Source organism: Temnothorax nylanderi, unplaced genomic scaffold (genome assembly GCF_030848795.1).
Source record: "Temnothorax nylanderi isolate EJ_2023f unplaced genomic scaffold, tnyl_v1.0 TNYL_tig0002_pilon, whole genome shotgun sequence".
NCBI lineage: Eukaryota > Metazoa > Arthropoda > Insecta > Hymenoptera > Formicidae > Temnothorax > Temnothorax nylanderi.
The window spans coordinates 298,203-317,411 of record NW_027249064.1 but is presented as its reverse complement, the minus strand read 5'-3'; the positions used below and the strand labels follow the sequence as shown (position 1 = coordinate 317,411).

Here is a 19,209-nt window from a genome sequence, read left to right as displayed (position 1 = left end):
ACGGAGAAAGACCGAAAAGGAGAAAAAAAGGTTAGAACGATTCGCGGTTGGGTCCCTCGCCTGTGCGTGCCTCGTGGAGTCGCGCGCTCGCGCGTGCACGCGATTCAAACGCGACGCAATTCCACGACGGTGCCCGCGCGACGAAGGAGCGCGAAAGCGAACGACCGCGGACTGCGAAGTTTTCCGCGCGACGTAGGGAGCTACCGCGTGACACGGAATCTGCGCAGTAGGTACGCCGCGGATTCGCAAGCGCCGACGTTGTCGGCGGCGCCGCTCTCTCTTTCTCTCTCTCTCTCTCTCTCTTTCTGTCTCTGTTTCGAGGTCCGAGCCAGACGAGCGTCGTCGACGAGGAGAGACATACGTAAGGAGAGAAACTCTCTTGCGTAGCCCGAAAGAATGGCAAACGCGAACGCGAATTCTTCACGTAGGATAAATCCGTTCAGCTCTTACGTTTAAAATGTATTCTCCCGAGTTTTGGAGCAAAAGAGCCAAAAAAGTGGAGCTAGAAAGAATTGACTGTACCCCAATTGGGTTTTAAGTAAAAGGGATTCCTGTCCCTTTTTAAAGGCGAAATCTACGAGGAAAACAAAAATATTCCTGGTAAAAATAATCGATTTCGACGTCCTATAGTATTCTCGTTTAATCGCTGTAACGATAATTGGACTAAATTTTCACGAACTCGCGTGCGCGATCATAAATATATTTGACATGTAAAGAGCGACAGCGTTAAATACGTCTGACCTCTGGCATTTCGCGTTGAAATTTTAATCCGTGCTCCAGCACGAGGAGTACATTTATATGAAAATCGACACTATAACTGCTCGTAAAATCGAACGTTATCTGTTTTCCTCTCCATTGCTTCTACGGAGTATGTAATTCGTTTTTTCGCCCCTAAGACTTCTTCACCTGGTAATATCTCGATTCGTTTTTCCATATCTGACGTGACGCGACCGACACCTCGATTTCTCGATATTTTAAACTCTTCTGAACGCTTCTGCACGTTGCCGAAGGCGCGCGGATCACGTCAACGGATACCCTCCACATTCTCCGGGGCCGCCCTCTCTTTTTCGCCCGCGCCCACGGAGCCCCTAGCTGCTACGAATGACGTGGGCGACGCTTACGTAATGCCCGACCGATAAGGTGGATAATGATAAGCATCGTCGTCGCCGTAGTCGTATTCGTCTCAATCTTCGTCCCCGTCTCTATCTCCATCTCTGTCTTCGTCTCCCTCTTGGTCTTCGTTTTCGTCGTCTTCGTCGTCGTCGTCGTTTTCGTCTTGGAGCGCGCGGCGGTTCCGTGCGAGCCGGCGGCGCCTCTCTATTTTCGAACATGCGAGTCACACACTTCATTATCGTCCACTGCCGCGACGCGACGCGACGCAACGCAATGCGTCCGAAAATGCCGCCGGACCGATAAAAATGTCACGAGGTAACGAGTCAGCCGACCACGCGGTCGAACGCGCTTCTCGATCAGCCGTGAAAACGGAAAGCCGCCGTTATTTGGCGCGACATTTGCTGATAAATCTGCTCCGTTTTTCCGGACGATAAACGATACGTGAATATTCGTGAGATGTCGCAAAGATACCTAAAAGACGTTAACATCTTCGAGATCGTCCCCTTATACGCCCCTATACTTTGGGTTTTGTATTGTATGGGAACGACACGCTCTCTTTATTCTTTCTCCTTTGAAGTGTAAACACACATTTCTCCCTTTTGGCGCTATGATGCATAAATTCGTAAAGAATGTTTCTACAATTTGAATTAAATAGAAAATTATTTCGAGACATTTCGTTTAGGTATTGTATAAAAGTAGCTAAAAGCTTGAGGGTTAAAAACTAATTACTCATTTCATTAAACCTATTTCTTACATTAAAATTCTGTCGAAATAAAATCTATACATGAAATTACACGAACATTAAAGTTTTATATCTATTTACATTTTTATGTGTGAGATCCAATTTGTATAGATGTGTCAATCTTATCGCCTTGAAAATTATTAATTTTATATTCCGAGATTAGGATTTCTGCCTATAATTTATTTAACTTTTCGCGAAGCGGCTGGAGATTTTATAACAGTTTGTACAAAAGTAAATTAATAGTACCTATACTAATGTTTTCATCTACGTTAATATTAAATAATATAAGTACAATTGCGTGTATTAGATGCTAACTCGTTGTGTTAAAGAAAAATGATACGATAATTGAGCGAAATGACGAAACGGTTGCGAACCGGTTGGGACGAAATGGCGAATGTAATTCGAATTGTGTAGGGTTAGGGAACGTGAACAAGTGTGGAGAAAAGGTAGAGTTAAATAGAAACAGTTCTTTCGTCTCTGTCAGGATTCGTAGTATTCGAAAATCGGTTAGTCCGACCGCGCTGTTCGGCTGCCACATCGTCATCGCCGGCACCGCGAAACTCTGGACGCGAGATTCGACGGCTCGTATCGATCGTCCACGTTCGCCAAAGTGAAGCGACGACGGCGGGGTGACGGCGGATAAGCGAGAGTTCCTCTCCGAGCCGATGACCTCCGTCGTCCAAGGACGCGATTCCTGGAAGGTATAAGGTCGCGTTTGCGAAATAACGGAGTTCTCCTTGGAGAAAACGGGACGGGCACCAATCGATCTCTATCCCTCTTTCGCCGTCTATTTCTCTCTATCGCCCCCGCCACTCATCCCGAAATCCGCGAAATCACTTCGCAACGTTTGTAGAGAGGAGAAGATCAGGATACGAAAGATAATCCATTATGTTCTCGACATGAAACGTGGAAACGTTTAATTCACGTGTACGTCCATCACACGTCCGTCGTGTTTATTTGAATTTTATACGCATTCCATAAATATCATTTGCATACGGGGCTTCATAAGTTTTATAATACCTAAACAAATTAATTTTTAAAACGTCGAAAATTACATCTCGATGGCTGAAATATTTTTGTCTTATATCTCGTGTTTCTACACTCCTCCGTTTTTTAAATATTTTTTTTCCCATTCGGAACGCGTTCGACATCTTGGCGAGATCGGATCGAGGCCGTCGCCGCTACCGCGCCGAGCCTCGAAAATCGGCGCGGACCTCGATAACGCGCTCGAAAGCAGACCGTGACTCATCGAGTTGCGACGCGACGCGAGAACGAATCACTCTCACGGCGTGACGCCGAGATTCATTGCTCCGCGGCGCGATGCCGGGACCTTCGCGGGAGAATTACGCGCGACGGCGACGTCAACGCTTCACGCCGGCGCGGCGCAGCGGCGCGAGCGTCGCTCGTTTTGCGAGTTGCGAAATCGGTTTGCGATTTTTTCATTCGCTCGCCTTATCTCGAGTCGCGAATCCGGAAATTTCCCTCGTCGTCAGAAACGGGAGAGACGGATGTTGGCGGTGGGGACTCGGACTTGGCATGGCGGCAGATAGGCAAGATGGCGGCGCGGTTGAAGACACGTGAGTGGTCTTGAGGCGTTGGCGGTCGCAAAGAAGTATCGACGATTCCTCATAATTTTTTTATCGATTTTATTGCACATTTCGTGCGTGATTGCTTTGTTCGATGTTAATCTCGATAATCGTTGAATCGAGCTGGAAAATGTCTGATACATGTCCTCAATCACAATCTCAACATTTAGCCCGCGAAAGGAGACACGCAGAACAAAAAATGATGTAATTTTCAAAAAATATTCGCAAATTGAGGTGAAAATTATTTTATTCCATAAAGTTTTTGTCGCGAAATTAATCTAGAACGAGATATATCGCAGAATTTTCAGTGCTTTTCCTTGTCTATTTAGCTATTTCCAAAAAAAATCACAGATAGAACTCGGGCGAACGTTGCGAGGTTTTTTTTGACTGATGTGTACGTGTTGTAAACAGGTACGTGCGTGTTTTTACAACGTGCATCGACCGGTCGGAGGGTTTAAAGAAAACTGGTATGCGACCGTTAGCGCACGAAGTTCTATCGATTTTTATTTCAAAGTCCCAGACGTTTCTTGAAGCCTCAAAACTTCCGAGTACTTAGCTGAGCTGGTATTTCTAGCTCGCATTTTCTTAATGTCTCTCTCAGGACCAGTTTATTGTGATATTAAAACTTGCGTAAAATCTAATCAACATTAAAATTTTAATTAACGACCAAAACTTTTTCCTTTTGCATTAATATTAATGTTAAAGATACCTAACGTTTGACAGCTAATAAATTTATATTTATTGTAGAAATGTGACGAAAATTTGAAATATACTAAGTATGTACTGTATGTAATGTTGAATGTGAAAATGTAAATTTAATCGAATAAATCTCAGAGAAAGAGAGAGAAAGAGAAAGAGCGTATGCATTTATAATAATAAACAACGTGTTGGTCTATTAAATAAAATTAGAGATAGTCACGACAATATTTTACCACGTTTATCTCTGATCAATTTCTTTAATGTTAGGCGCAATCTGTGTACCCGATTAATGATTAATCTACGATATACATATATATATTTAAATTAAATTAAGATTTGGCAATAACGGCGAGTTTCTCCAGACATCGTTCGACCGAAACGGGTCGCTTCCTTCTTAGGTAACGCCGTAGTAACCCGTTGTTGGGCGCGCGAGGAAGGGTAACGATATTATGTGCTTAAGGGCGAATGCGAAAGGGGTGTGTCCGAGAGCGGTGGACGTCGGAAGCTGTAATGGAACTTGATGGATGCTTTCGCGGAAAAGTCGATGCGGGTAAAGCAAATTAGCACCCGGCGGAGGGACTGAAATTGTAATATGCCGTCGAATGGGTCGCTCTATCGTGCCTCTAACAACTCTATTGCGATTTGTTGCCAATCAGGCTAACGGCATGCGTTCCGTTACCTTGTTTACGTCACTAGAATTGATCAGAACGTAATGCAGAGTATTTAAAAAAATATCAAGTGTCACTACAGGTTAAACTCCGATAAATTTGTCGTTGATATTTCCTTAAACCATTAAAGTTCGCTGGAAACTTTAATTGCCACGACCTTTTGCGCTTGTAATTGCATTCAGGCAAAAATTATTACGATTTTACTTTTAACGCTCAAAAGAAAATATCAACGCGTTTATCCAAAACAATGCAGTATTACCGAAAAATTTTAGAAACTTAATAGATAGATTTGATGCGTTAAAAATAGCTGAAGAAATATTATCTGTCGTAAATTTTTAATATTGAATATCTTTTAATGAAGTCTTAAATTAGATTTCTGTTTGAGATAAAAGCATATCAAAATTTCCTTAAAATATTTTGCGTTTACTTTCTAGCTGTAGTTCGCTGTTGAACATTTATTGAAAGCAGCCGCTGTTTTCTTTCTCTATATCTGCTATCAATGTACTTAGGACATCCGGTGCGGACACATTTCACGTGAGGCAATATATTGCATTTATTGCATTAAATGCAGGATGTAAGATATTTCTGTGTGCGAGATCTATCAGGTTAAATTAAACCACATTTTTTTACGTCTCGTATATCTGCAGCTTGCGATCCGCACGTATGGTAGAAAATATCAATTGAAAGTAACAAGCGCAAACGCGTTCGAAAATTATTATTGTTATTGCTAACGAGAATCTCGATCGCCAATCGTTTAATTGCATTGGCATCGCCCGAGCCAGCGATCGACGAAGCGTGGCGCGTGGTTGGATAAACGGAGAATGCATTTGGCTCTTGTTACTATCATAATTATCCTGGCGCAGCTGATTCATATTGTGCATTCTGATCGTGGATGTTGCCCTATTGTTTTCCACGTGCGTGTAGGCGCAGGGTGGTTGGCCCGCGAACGGAGCGCCTTAAGAAAGGGTTTGAAACTCAGGTGGGTTTCGTTTCCGCTCGCGAAATCCTTTATCTTCGTACAAAGCATTAAAGGACTTTAAGATTAACATTATGTACCTATATGTGCACAAAAAATCAAATAATCAAATATTTGAGCTTTGCGATTCGAAGGATGATTAGAATTATAATATTTTGACTGTAAATATTTTTTGAAAGCGATGTATTTTTAGCTTTATTTTTCAACGTGATGTGTTTTTCATGTTTGTTCGCAACAGATATGCAATTTGATGCCAATTTTACATACCTGCAATATCAAAAGAGAAATTCAGAATTATCCTAGTTTCACCTTCTGTGCAGATATAATTTTAATATGAATAAAAAGTATTTTGTAGTTAAGCTTATCTATTTCAAATTTAATATGTCGGTGGTTCAAATTTTTACACGTATCTTTTTAGTCAAATGCAGCATCAAATGACTTCGACTGTTTCTTCGTGATTGCGCAGATAATAACTTAATCCATTTATAACATTAATTTTTATCATCAAAAAGACATTATTTTATTTAAAGACGAAGAAAAAAGGATTTCTCGATATTCTGGCAATGATTTTTCTTTTTTAAATATCCGTTAAACACAGTTCCTCTCTTTTTCTGCCTCCTTTTTTCCTTCTGTTTCATAGAAATGCTCAGAAGTCATGGTCAATATTTTACACCGTTAAAACGATGTTATCGAAATTCTCCTCTGCGACATTCGTTATTAATAATCTTTCAAATACCCGAAACTCGTCGGAACGATCGAGGAACTCTGACGATCGCGTGAGGGACTGCCGGGGAGAGAGAGGGTTTGTTTTGGTGCGTGACTCGCGCATAGGGCGCGCGTGGCCCGTACTCTCGCGCTCCGTGCCAGGCACGCAACCGGTGCGTACATACTACGTACGTATACGCAAAATGCGCGTGCACGCGGGCCACCTGCGTCTATACTTTGTAGACGAAAGATAGAGTACCGATAGCCCCGTCCACGTCCTGGCCGGTCGTGATTTAGGGGTCGCTATGGCGCCGCGATTCAGAAACAAGGGTTCGGCGACCGAGCTCACTCTTTCCTCCCTCCGTTCCTCCCCACTCTCTCCCTTCTTGCATAGTAATCATTGACTTGATGAACATTTTTCTCATTGCTCGTAAACCCTATCGAATTCTGTGTTAGCGCGCGTTGCGACTCGGTTCATCAAGGAAGAAAGTTGGTTGAATAAACAAAATGGCGATCATTTTAGCGCGAGTGTGTAGCGTATATTTCTAGCGCAATTGTATAATTAAGTTTTCTTACTGATTGCGAAGAAGTGAAGAAAATTGTGCGCAAAAATTGTTAATCTTCATTAGAGGATGTTTCGATCTTCTGTAACAATTCATCCGCACATGTGATATTATTACATGTGTTATCGGTTATCTGGTATTATCGAGGAGCGATAGAACGAGTGACGGCGGTGCCATAAATTCTGAAACTGAGAAACTATATAGTTCTACGAAGTCTGGCCAAAAATAAGCAATTTAGATCACGAGCGCTCTCATTTCCTGTTCGCTTTCTGCTTTCCATCGTCAGTTGATCGCCATCGTTCCTCGTTTCAACGATTCCTCGTGTTTTTGCTACCAAAGGTATCATCGCGACTGTCATCGGCTTAACAAAATTTCTCGCGAAAGATCGCACACTGTTATACAAGTTCTTATGTGTACTTTCGCAATCATATAGAGCATATATTTCGATTAATCGAAAATTTCGCGTCAAAAGAAATGTAGGTAGGTTGAGAACCGTATTTAAAAATGTCAGAACTACGTTTCTAAAGAAAACATTGCGAAACGTGTGCAACACTTGCTCTAAAAATGGCATAAGTTTGTTCTTAAAACATCGACTTCAATGGAATCCGGATTTAAATTGCAAAGGTATCGATTTTATGAAATTCTGTTTAATTTATTAACTTACAATACCGCGTATGTTTTATAGCCGTGTCGCAATTTTACGCGAGAACCATAACGGTATTTAAATTGTTAGACTACATTCGGCGATTAAGTGACGTCAGTAATAATGGTATAAAGTTATAAACCATCTCTGCAAATGTACGCATACGAAATATTAAGCTACATGGACCTTTGTAGGTAATCTTATCCTGCTTTCCTTTTTTTCTTGCCGCTTTCAAATTTGGCGCGCCTTACAATAGCGCAGCGTATTAATGGCGGCTGTGCGGCGTTCTATGCTGTATGGTCTTCGCTCCTTTCTCGTCAAAATTCAAATAATACAATTTTACACAAATAGGAAAACAAAATATTTTTAAATTTTTGTAGACAATCGGTGATATGCCAATAAATAATAATAAAATAACTACAATAATAATAAAATAATACTACAGTACTTAAGAAACAATTCCAATTATTCGAGATATTTATGGCAGATGTACGAAAATTATTAGAATATACTTAATATAAAAAATCCTTGTAAATTAAAAAATTCTCATAATATTAATTCTAGAATTAGCAAAATTCTGTTATAATTTCGAATTAAAATAGATTTTATAAGGTAGATTTTAGAAGTTTTAGCAGTTATTTAGTAAGAAAAATATTTTGGTGTACAAAATGCATTATCGTCATATTACAGAATTCCGGTTACCATAATTGAATTTCTGATTATCTCGATATTTTGTATAGCTAGAATATTTGATAGAGTTAATTATAAGTATTTGATTCGTACCTTTCTGATTGAATGTACTAGATTTCCAATTTATAGAAACAGGTTTTTTTCTTGTTTTGCTATTATCAGGGAGTAAAAATGTTACATGGCGCGTAATTTAACGATAACAAAATAATTTAACATCATTCAAAACTGACAGTCTTTATTCGAAACGCATTCGCCACCGATTTCGTTGAAAGAGAAAGACGCGGAGCTCCATATATAGCGAACCAGCAGGAGAAGTTATCGGTGCGTCGCTCGCTCTTTGAAATAGAAACAAACTTTCACAGTGGAAGCAACAAGTAATTACTTTAAAGAAATTGAATTATCCAAACGCACGGCACAATGCCTGAGCTGCCGCCCCTTTAAAGCGCACTCGCGCCTCCTCGCGTAATCGAATTCTCAGCAGTCTCCGGCGTCTAATCGAGAATCGCGCGTCCGCCAAAATGCACACTCGCGAACGGGGGTAGGAAAGCACGGGGATGGAAAACCTCTTTGTCTCTCACGCGCCATTCGGTTCTTAGTGTACGCGACTTAGCGGGATTTCTCGCGATATCATTTACCGGAGAGCGTAGCTAATCCGGAACAATATCTATCCGCCCGTGTCGAGTAGCAGAACGTTTGTCTAAAATTTTATATATTTTACATGCGTATTTTTATTTTATTTTGTTCTTCATTATTTTAATTGTAAACTTTTCTTTTGGAAATATCTGGTTACTGAACAGATTGGTTGGAAAATCCAGAAGTAAAACAGAATCTTGAATCCTGTCCGTCGATTTCTTCTTTTTATCGCTAGTGTAACACGCAGTTCACGTACCCAACCTTTTGTATTTTTACTTCTTTTAGTACTAATAAAAATATTAATTTTTCAAAGATAAATTTGAAAGAAATTTATAGATGTATCGACGCTCGTTTTGTCGACCGAGGACGGTGATGGATTTCCGCGTGCGAGTCGGTAGTCCGTAAGCGATGTTCGTTCACCACCTTCCCCGTTTTCTTTTACCATGTGCGAGAAGGGAACGTAACCCTCACTATCCACCCTTTGAACTCTTAAGGGTGCACTCGACGCTCGGAAAGATGCTCCCGAGCGCTCAATGAGGCCAATACCGCGAGAGTGCGGCTCTTAATGAGGTTACGGGATACGACTCTCTCCATCGTTCTCTCTGCCTGTCTGCGTCGCGTTCCTGACCCCCTCGATTCCGGTACGGCATGGGCCCGACGACCGCTTCTCAAGGGGGCCGGGGGCAAAAGGGGGGAGGCAGCAGGCAGGGGCGGGAGGTGAGGTGGTTGATTTGGGCGCGAAATTGCCCGACAAAATCAAATTTCATTTCGCCGGAGGCGTGTCTGGACAATCGAGCAGCCAAGTGGCCAGCGGCCAATCTGACTATCTCGTCAACCAATTTTGCCGGTGATTACTTTACTCGCTGCTCTCTCGTCCGCCCCTGGGGGCGCACGCAGCGTCGTCGTCGTCGCCATCGTCGTCGTCGAATGATAGGTGTTTTTCTCGCGTTCTTACCCTCTCGGGCCGCGGCATGCGCGGGTGGGACTCGAGAAATCCGTTTTGTGAAAACGTCCTCCTACGCACTCGCGTCAAACGATTAACCCTCTCGATGCTTGCGTCAATAAGACTATCTTATAGAACTATTGTATGGTGTAATTTTGTTTAAACACTATATAAAAATGTTTTTTTTTTTATAGACATTGCTAATAAACGTTTCTATTTTCTTCCTACATTCCAATAAATATCAAAGTGTCTAACAATCAAAATTATTTGTAAAGTAAAGCTTTCAATGCATAATTATTTCCAAATCATTGATGCACAATTACAATTGTCCGTTTGAATATTAAAGAAAAAGTAAAAAGCTAGATTTAAACTCGAATCAACACTGTTCTCAACTCACTAAATATTCTCGGATTTCTCAGTTTTGTCGACTGATAAATTTTTTTTTTCATCGAGCTTAACGAACTAAAACAGCTCCGTTGTAAACCCAATGGTCCGGGAGGTAACTGGAAATTTAATGAGCAAGGGGAAAATGAAAAGGGTATAAATATATGAAAAGAAATAACTTTATTGCTCGTTATCAACATAAAACATTTTTACAAACGTGACGTTTAACGTCCAGTGGTTTCACCGTATGCGCGTGTGCGAATGTTGATCGGCGTAGCTTCCCACGCGACGGACCACGAAAGCTCCGGCTAATCGGCGGAAAAATCTCAAGATCTATGAAAAAGAGACGTTGCACGCGGTAGTAGAGAATGCGTACATACGTGCTCGCTCGCATGCAGCCGTGTTTGCGTGCGCGCTCGTTCGTGCTCGCACAAGGATCACTCTAGCGGATTGCGCCGCGCGCTTCGCGAGCGAGCGTGTAGTAGGAACAGGGAGAAAAAGGCCCGAAGATCGGGTCCAAGTTTATAAAGGTTCCTGGAAGGGCGGCGACCTCCCTCGGTCCCCTTTCATCCGGACCGCGGCCTTCTCCGTCTCCCTCTCCGGCTCGCCGCGTTCATTCTCTTTCTCCTTTGCTGTTTCTCGGATCTCGCATCTCCGCTTTTCTCCTTCTCTCTCTTTCCTTCGACTTTTCGTCCTGCCTCTTCCTTCGTTCTGGTCGTCGCCACCCCTCGCCTTACTTCCTTTCCTCGAGAAGAGAGAAAAGATTCTATAAGCTGTCTTTCTTTTTCTCTTAGAAGAAAATATATATATTTGGAAATATTCCAATCCGGAAAATTTACTCTAATTGTGGATTTCTTAATTTTTATTTTAGGGAACGACACACATGGAATAATTGCATTTTTGCATCGATAATAATCAGCATAAATAATAATAGAATAATACATACGTATAGAAGAAGTAATATTACTTAAAAAAATTGAAAGATACAAAAATTATGTAACAGAAAATTTCATATTAAAAGATTATTATAAAATATTATTGTAATATGAATTGGAGCGTGTGGCATATATCGATTTACTACATTTATTATTATTTTGAATTATTATGTTACTTATAACATCTTTATCATTTTTGTTCTAGGTAAGTTCCAACATGCTTGATTTATCTACAGCTATACGTTCCACATAGGCGGTGAGTTCTGCAATAAAATTCTAGTGTTTACCGATACGATACTTCCGACTTGTTTTCCTATGTTGCGAAGCACATCGCAAACGTCAAATCGACGTAGTCCACGTTGATCCATTCTCGCGCGTTATAAAGATTTTACATATTCCGATTTTTATTACACATAACTTGGGCATAGGGTGCAAATTAGATAGTTCGTCTTCGAAGGGTTAAACGGCTCGGACGTGATTCGAGTAGCGCGAATGCTATTTGTCCAGCGGTTATCACGGTTATCGTACCGTGCGGACAACAACAAGAAGAGTTTCTACGTTCATTGACGTCTTCCGACGCGTCACGTCTGCGCGAGGAGACGAGCGTGTTGCGCGCAGAGGCGTTCGCGAGAGAGAAGCGCGGCCGAAACGATCCTCCTTGACGCGGTGCGCATCGAATAAGGAAGCGGCACCGTACGCAGATCTCGTTCTCGGCGGAGAAGCCTACGACGCAGTTGCGAGTACCTACCGCGGGAGCAACTGCGTCGTTCGAATAAGTATAAGAGGAAGCGGGAGAGACGGGGCGGGTTGCGCGGGAGGGCGGAGCGGCGCGGCGGAGCGGCGAGGGAAGCGAGACGAAACGAGTCGCTCGCGTCTGTGAAAGTTACGGGCTAGTCACGTGGTCTTACGTTTGTTCTCGCTCGCGTATCTTTCCTCTTGGTGTGCGCGCGTACTCACGCGCTCAAATCGTATGCGTGTCTGTCGTGCGAGCGCGCGCGTCATTGGTGGCGAAGGAGGCGAAAGAGAAAAAAAGAGAAAGAGAGAGAGAGAGAGAGAGAGAGTGAGAGTGAGTTGGCGCGAAGGGGGCGAGGGGGGGGTGGTATGCGGGAAACGTTTTCCTCGGTTCCCACGGCGCGCGCGACGCCTCTCTCTCTCCCTCTCTCTCCCTGTCTCTCTTCCTTTATTGCCTTCTCTCTCTGTTTCTCGCGCCATCGCGTCGTACACGCTTGTGCGTGCGTGAGTGCATGCGTATGCATGCACGCGTGTCTGTGTGTATAAGCACGCTGTGTGTCCCTCCACCGAAAGCTCAAGTGTCACGGAGTGGGGTAGAGGGGGAGGAGGGGGGGTGGCCACCGTCGCCGATGGACCGCCCGAGACGCTGCGTGCCGTGAGTCTCTCCGGGAGATAGAGACGGCGCGACCTCTGTGTCTTTTCGTATGCGACCAACGAGAGAAGATGCGAGCGAGCGAGCGAGGAGACGATTGCGGGACAAGGAGACGATTCTTCCCGTTTCCTTCTTCCTCCTTCGACAACCTTCATCCACTGACGACATATCGGAATCTCACGCCGTGGTCGGGACTCGGAGAGTACTCTGCGCGGGGAATGTTTCGTCGAAATACGTCCCTCCTTCTTTATCCAACAAGTACGATGTACTTAAAAAAAAAAAATCAATTTTGGTATTTTTCTCTTCTAAACGGTTTTTTTTATATTAATTGATATTGTGTAATTCTGAACACAAAGTATGGGTACTCTATGATAAAATTAAGGAGATTCCTATAATCTTACTTGAGAGAAATCTTACTTGACTAATCATACATTATATATTTACTCCAGTTTAACGATACTCTCCGTAAATTCTGTAAAAAAACGAAAAGTGGAGTATGTCGGTCTCATATTTTAGAATAGTATAGAAGATGTTAGCGTTAATATTGTATTGATACGTAACAGTTATCATAACGTTAATTGGCATCCGTTAATTGGCGTGCTGTGGTACAGAATTAACGCTTGCGGACTGTTGGGAAACTATTTATGCCGTTAAGATCATTAGAGAGGTATGCGACGGTGTGTATGACTCGCGAAAGAACGCGGTCGTGCGGAACGAGCTCTACCCGAATCGCGTATTACGCGCACGAAGCAAGTGCGTGCTCCACCATCGTCAAAGTACAATGACGGTTGTGACCCTGCCTCCTGTCAACGCGATCACGAGATCGGGCGACCGAGTCGAGTCGAGTCGAGTCGGGTCGGGTCGCAGTCGCTACGGACGACGAACGGAGCCACGTGGTTCGAATACCGGCGCTACGGTCTCTCCAGGACTGGTTCGCGGCGTGGTATTCGGGATTCGTACTCCTCGACGCGTACAGTATCCGCGACGGGGTCCCGCGCCAGACATTTCCCTTCCCGCTCGCGCGGTTCATTCGCTCCCTTCCGAAATCACCGCTGTCGCATTGGCGGCATTCTCTCACGTACCGGTCGCTCGCGTTACGTTCGTCGTTCTGGGTAACGAGAGAAAGAGAGAGAAATTAGCGAAGGTAAAGAGAACAGAAGGCTTAGTTAGTTTCTAATAAAAATCACGTTTTCGAAGAAATTTATCGAATTGCAAGCATGATTCGGCATTGATCGATCGATATATGGTTTGCTGCATCGCATACCTCCGATAATCAAAGGGCAATAATGTCAGTCGTGACCATTTAGATAAAGTTGTTTTATCTGAAGACAGCAGATACTTAAGAAAACTTACTTTTCTTAAAGTAAACTTTTCGAGATTAGATAAATTGAGCATTTCAGTATTTGAGAAGATATCCGCTTTAGGCATTTGAAACTTTAATAAGCTTGACAATTAATCTGCTCGTGGCTTCACGTAGAAAGGCATAAGGCATAAGTAGGCGATTGATCCTGGAGACACAACCGACGACTACTTGCGCAGAAATTCCGACAGTGTAGCGCGTGTTTTGACCTCGCGGTGTCTCCAAGACTTCCAAAAGGAAGCAGCCTCAGGGCCGCGGTACTCCGCGATGGAATTTCGAGGAACAGAGCGGAGCGAGAAGGAGAGAGAGAGAAAAAGAGGAGAGACCAGCGTGACCGGCGCGGCGCGAGAAAAAGAGAAGGAAGGACTAGAAGGAGAGAAATGCGCGATGGGCGGCGTGGCGCTGTGGCGATGTGGTGGTGATGATGGTGGGATGGCTGTCGTTTGTTTCCTGGTGTTCTTGCTGCATAGTCGGATGCTCTCTCGAGTGTACCTACCTACTCGCTCCCTCGTAACGAAAGGGCAGCACACCTTGGCTGGCCATTGGCTCTTCCCTCCGTCCTCATCCTTCCTTTTCACGGGAGAAGGCTCCTCTCTCGCTCTCTGTGCTCTCTCTTCTCTCTCTTTCTCTCTCTCCCTCCTCTCCCTCTTCCTCCTTTTTTCTTTCTATCTCTCTCTCACGTCGGCGGGGTTCTCCGGTGTTCCACATAAATACACAAATACCCTGGCATAGGCTGGGACCGGCGCGCGTATATACCGGGACCACGGCCGCATTCCACGACACCCGCCCCCTTTCTCCCCCGCCTTCTCTGCACCTCCGCCTCTCTGCCGCGTCTCCTTCGTTTCGTCCACCCTACCCTCCTGTATCACCACCGACACTACCGCGCGCGGCGGGCGAGGCCCATCTTCGGGACTCTTTACCTCTCGCGGCCCTCGAAAGGTCCACTACGCCCTCTCGCCCCGCACCGTTCTCCTGTCCCAAACGCCTTCGATCGGGCGGGCAACCTCCGTTTCCCTTTCCATCGGGTTCTCTCATCTCGCCCTTCGTACACGGCGCCACCGGATGCTTTCGCAGATCGCCTGTTCCTTTCTCACCTGGGTCCTCGCCAAGGGCCTCTTCCTCGTTCTCCCTTGGTTCTTCTTCTCGGATACTATGCACTTCCTCTTCGTTCACTTTACTTGAACTTCGTTTGATATTCCTTTTTCTGTTTGTTCGATTTACCATTTCGTTTTTTACATCTTTTTTAATCTGTATTATTGAACATTTTTATTTCTCTTTATCTTCGATGATGTCTCTTTTCTCCTTCGTTCTTTATTTCTGTCCTACGTTTTGTACTCTTCTGTTTTCTTCACCTCCTTGTTCTATATTCCTTTAGACTTCCATTTCTTCTAATATCCTTCGTCCTTCTCATTTTGTGTCGTTATCTCCTCTTTGTTCACATCTTCGCGTTCCTTTTGGCTACTTCATTATTTTTGCCTTTCTTCTATCCGCCAGATTCCCTTGCTCGCTTCGATGTGCGCATGCTTGCGCGGACGTGCTTCTACACGAGCGAGCGGGAATATTTTGTTTACCCCGCTCTGTCTCGGTTCTTTGAATTCTGCGGCCCGCCTTTCCGCTCGTTTTCTCTTCCTCTTCTCTCTAAGAAGCCGTGAACCTCCTGGAGTCTCCAATGGAAATTGACGTTCGTCCACAACTGTTTTTGTCATTTTCCTTATTTATTTTCTTTATTTTCGACTTTTGTGTGCTGTCACTTTTCTTTTTTTCTAGATTCATGATATTAGTGCCAATCAAACCACTAAAATTTTGAATTAGAAATCCAATTTGTAGAAAATTTAATCGTTGTTTTCTTGTTGCATCGAGAAAAGAATCTAAAATGTTTCTTTTGATCTCGTATGATAATAGTTTCATTTTTAAAAATTTTTATTTTTTAAATAAATCGTGAAAAAAAGAAGGGATCTATAGGGAAGAAATTTTTTTTGTCAATGTATTTCAGACTGTCTCTGCACCGATGTATCACGATTTTCGAGAACTGTAAATCAGTCGAAACTGGAAACGGTTATCTCCATTCCTTGTTCCTTTCTCATATAATCACTCCGTAATCGCGCGCCACAGAGGGGGTCCTTTTCCTTTATCAGGCCCGGCTGCAGCGCTTTTATCTTCGTTTTCTCACGCCCGGATTTTGAAAAAGAAAATATCACGTTTCGGCCGACGTTTATGCCGTTTGAGCGTAGCGCCGGTATACGTAAGATTACCGCGCGTCTGCGCTCACAAATACGCGTACGTGCGTGTGCACATTCATGAACGCGCGCGTCCACATTTTCGTAAGATTATGCAGTTATTCCCAGTATCCCGGGTTTCTCTTCGGCGCAGCACATCGGAGGAGAAAGAGGACGTGGAAGAGGAGGACGAAGATACGAATAAAAGGGAGACAGAGTGAGACCCCCTAAAGGAGATATATAGCACCGAGGAACGAATGAGGTCCTTCCGAGAATCGGGCCACCGACACAGTGCCCGAAACTCGCGCGCGCGCCCACGAAGGGTTAGAACTACCCCGGTCGGTTTTCTGGTGCGCGATGACTACAAGCAATCGACTACGATCGTTCCTATCTTTTTTTCAGTCGATTATTTTTTTCGTTTTGATACCACCTCTTCTCTCCACGTTCTTTCTCTCTTCCCTCCCCCATCCCTCTTTCCCCTTCCCCCTCCCTCTCTCTCTCTCTCTTGCTCTGCGTGGGTAAATTGCTCGTGAGATTCGTCGGGATCGCATTCCGGTGTTAATTCTTTTACACCTCTTCTTATTCCTTTCTTATACTTCGAGATATATCGCGTGCTCCACGCTATATCTTCGTCGCAACGATCACCGATCCGCTTTACGATTCATTACGGGTAAACGCGTTCGCCATTCATTCTTCGCAAAAATGGCATAAATATATAATTTTATTACGTCCGGTTCTCGGCGACGATAATCATCGTGATCGCGATATAGCCAATTTTTAATATAACATAAATCTTCGACAATTCAAGGTAATATTTTGTATCTCTTTCAGCGTTAAGTTATATTATGCAATCAGTAGCATAAATCATTTCACCAAGTTAATGAACAAATTAATGCAAACATCTGCCAGTAAATGACGAGTTTAATGCCAAAAGAAATAGCGCAAATGTTTTAGACAAAGAAAATAATTTTAAATCAAAGAATTTAATTTTTTTTAATTTTAATTCCAATAACAAATTCTATTTTCGCTATTCGATAATACTCGGGCAGTTATTTCGGCGCCGAAATAACGAAACCTCTGCAGCATCCACCCTCTGCATAACGCGACGAAGAGCGGCAAGAATATAAGCAGTGAACTGCCTGGCGCCACAGCACGCATACACACGCACTCCTGCCTTCCTCCCTCTCTTTCCTCGGGCCCTTCCTCGGAGAACTTTGCTGCCTACGACTCACGTGACCGTCTGCATTCTGTGTTTTCTGTGAATGACTGGGCTCGCGGACCAATCCCGAGGAAAGACAGAGGGAGGGAGAGAGAGAGAGAAAGAGAAACGTTGCTGGAGCAAAGAAGAAAGGAGTGAAAAGGGAAGGGGGCGGACGCAGCATCATTTTGAGCATGGAGCCGCGCGCGTTCCTTGGCCTCTCTTGAGACCGAAACCGGGATTGGAATTCCCGAGGATAGTTCTACGCGGTCTCGATTCCTTGACAGATATCGCTTCTTTCTTTTTTATACCACGCTTCTGCCGATAGCTCGGCGCTCTTCTCTTTCGGCGCTAATCGAATTTTTGCGATCGCGGCCCATTTTTCGCGGGGATTTTTTGATTTTTTATTATTATATCAGAAATATGAAACTCCGACGCCCGAACGGAGAAGAATATTTACTATAACAATAATTAAAAAATGGTCCTTTTTATCCACATTTTTCGTTAATTTTTATTTTTTATTATGCTAATTATTGTTCTTTATTAATCCCTATATAGTTATTGTCTTTTATCGCTCTGACATTTATTAATTCCCGCTATATATTTTATATTTTGTTTTTAAATATTTTTACTTATTTTTATATATTTATATCTTTAATTTACGTATTTGTGCTTTTAACTGATGTAGGTAAATAGAAAAACAACAAGAAATAAAAAGAAAAAGAAACTTAACGTTATTGCGACAGACTGATTGTTGATCCCGGATCGAAACGATCGTAAATTTGTATAGTTCGTAAAAGTCATACTTAGCAATATAGCCATATTTTTTCCTTTTTTTTTTATATAGAAAAAGAAACTTGCCTGTCTTTAGAAATACCGACGGTTTGGTAGGTAAAGTTTTTTGGGTCGCACATTCTTTTAACAGAACGGACGACTCATTGAAAAAATCCCGACGCAGACGCCTATGCGTTTGAATGCGAAAGATAAAATACATATATCTTTCATAATCTGATCAACTCAAAAGCGATAAGAAATTTCCCAGTATCGCAGTAGGGTCGATTTTTCCCAGTACCGTCATCGGTCCTTCATAGAATGTTATCCAACGTTAAGCAATAGTCTTCACTTTTGTCAATATTAGTCACTCTGTATCAGGATATCAGGCTCTCAAATATTCAGCTTTATCGAGAGTTTAATATAAAGCCAAAAGTTAAATAAAATTTTATAGAAATTATGTAATCATATTATGTGTAATATATATAATTCAAGGAATTGCATAATTCAGAATAGTAAATTCGCTAATTTCAGTAATGGTGAATTCCCATGAAATTGACTTGTTTGTCACCGGATTAATCCGTGGGAAAATCTTTACGGATAGACTTTCTTCCTTCAGATGGAATAATGGAAACCGAGAGTGATCCAACCTTTTTTCGGATAATCTTAAATATTGTGACTATATTGCCCGCGCGCGTACACATCGCGCCTACGCGAAACGGAACAGGGTGCCGCGTGGGAAACTGGATGGCACTTTGCTTCTTTCTTACCCTCGATCGTCCCGGTAGACGATTCCGAGTTTCTCACGTCGCATTTATGGACCGTAACGAGCGACAACGAAATAGCGTCAATTCTTTTCTCGTACAAAGACGATATCATGATTCTTCGCGATTTTTATACCATTACTCCGAGCATTACTCTTTTTTCTTTTCAGTCTTATGTTCTTTTTATATTTACGTGATATCCGATTAAAAATATCTATTGATGTGTAATTTTTCAT

The 19,209-nt window shown here is 43.0% G+C and overlaps 1 protein-coding gene and 1 long non-coding RNA gene across 4 annotated transcripts in view; one reads left to right on the top strand and one right to left on the bottom strand.

The window, feature by feature from the left end:
• Positions 1-19,209, top strand: part of LOC139768388 (serine/threonine-protein phosphatase 4 regulatory subunit 1) — a 125,543-nt gene that overhangs the window by 47,689 nt on the left and 58,645 nt on the right. The gene's annotated exons all lie outside the window — the stretch shown is intronic.
• On the bottom strand, positions 10,509-12,070 carry LOC139767906 (uncharacterized). Its single transcript, XR_011717242.1, has 2 exons — positions 11,568-12,070; positions 10,509-11,090 (listed from the first exon to the last, which is right to left on the bottom strand). It is a non-coding gene; the product is annotated as an uncharacterized lncRNA (long non-coding RNA).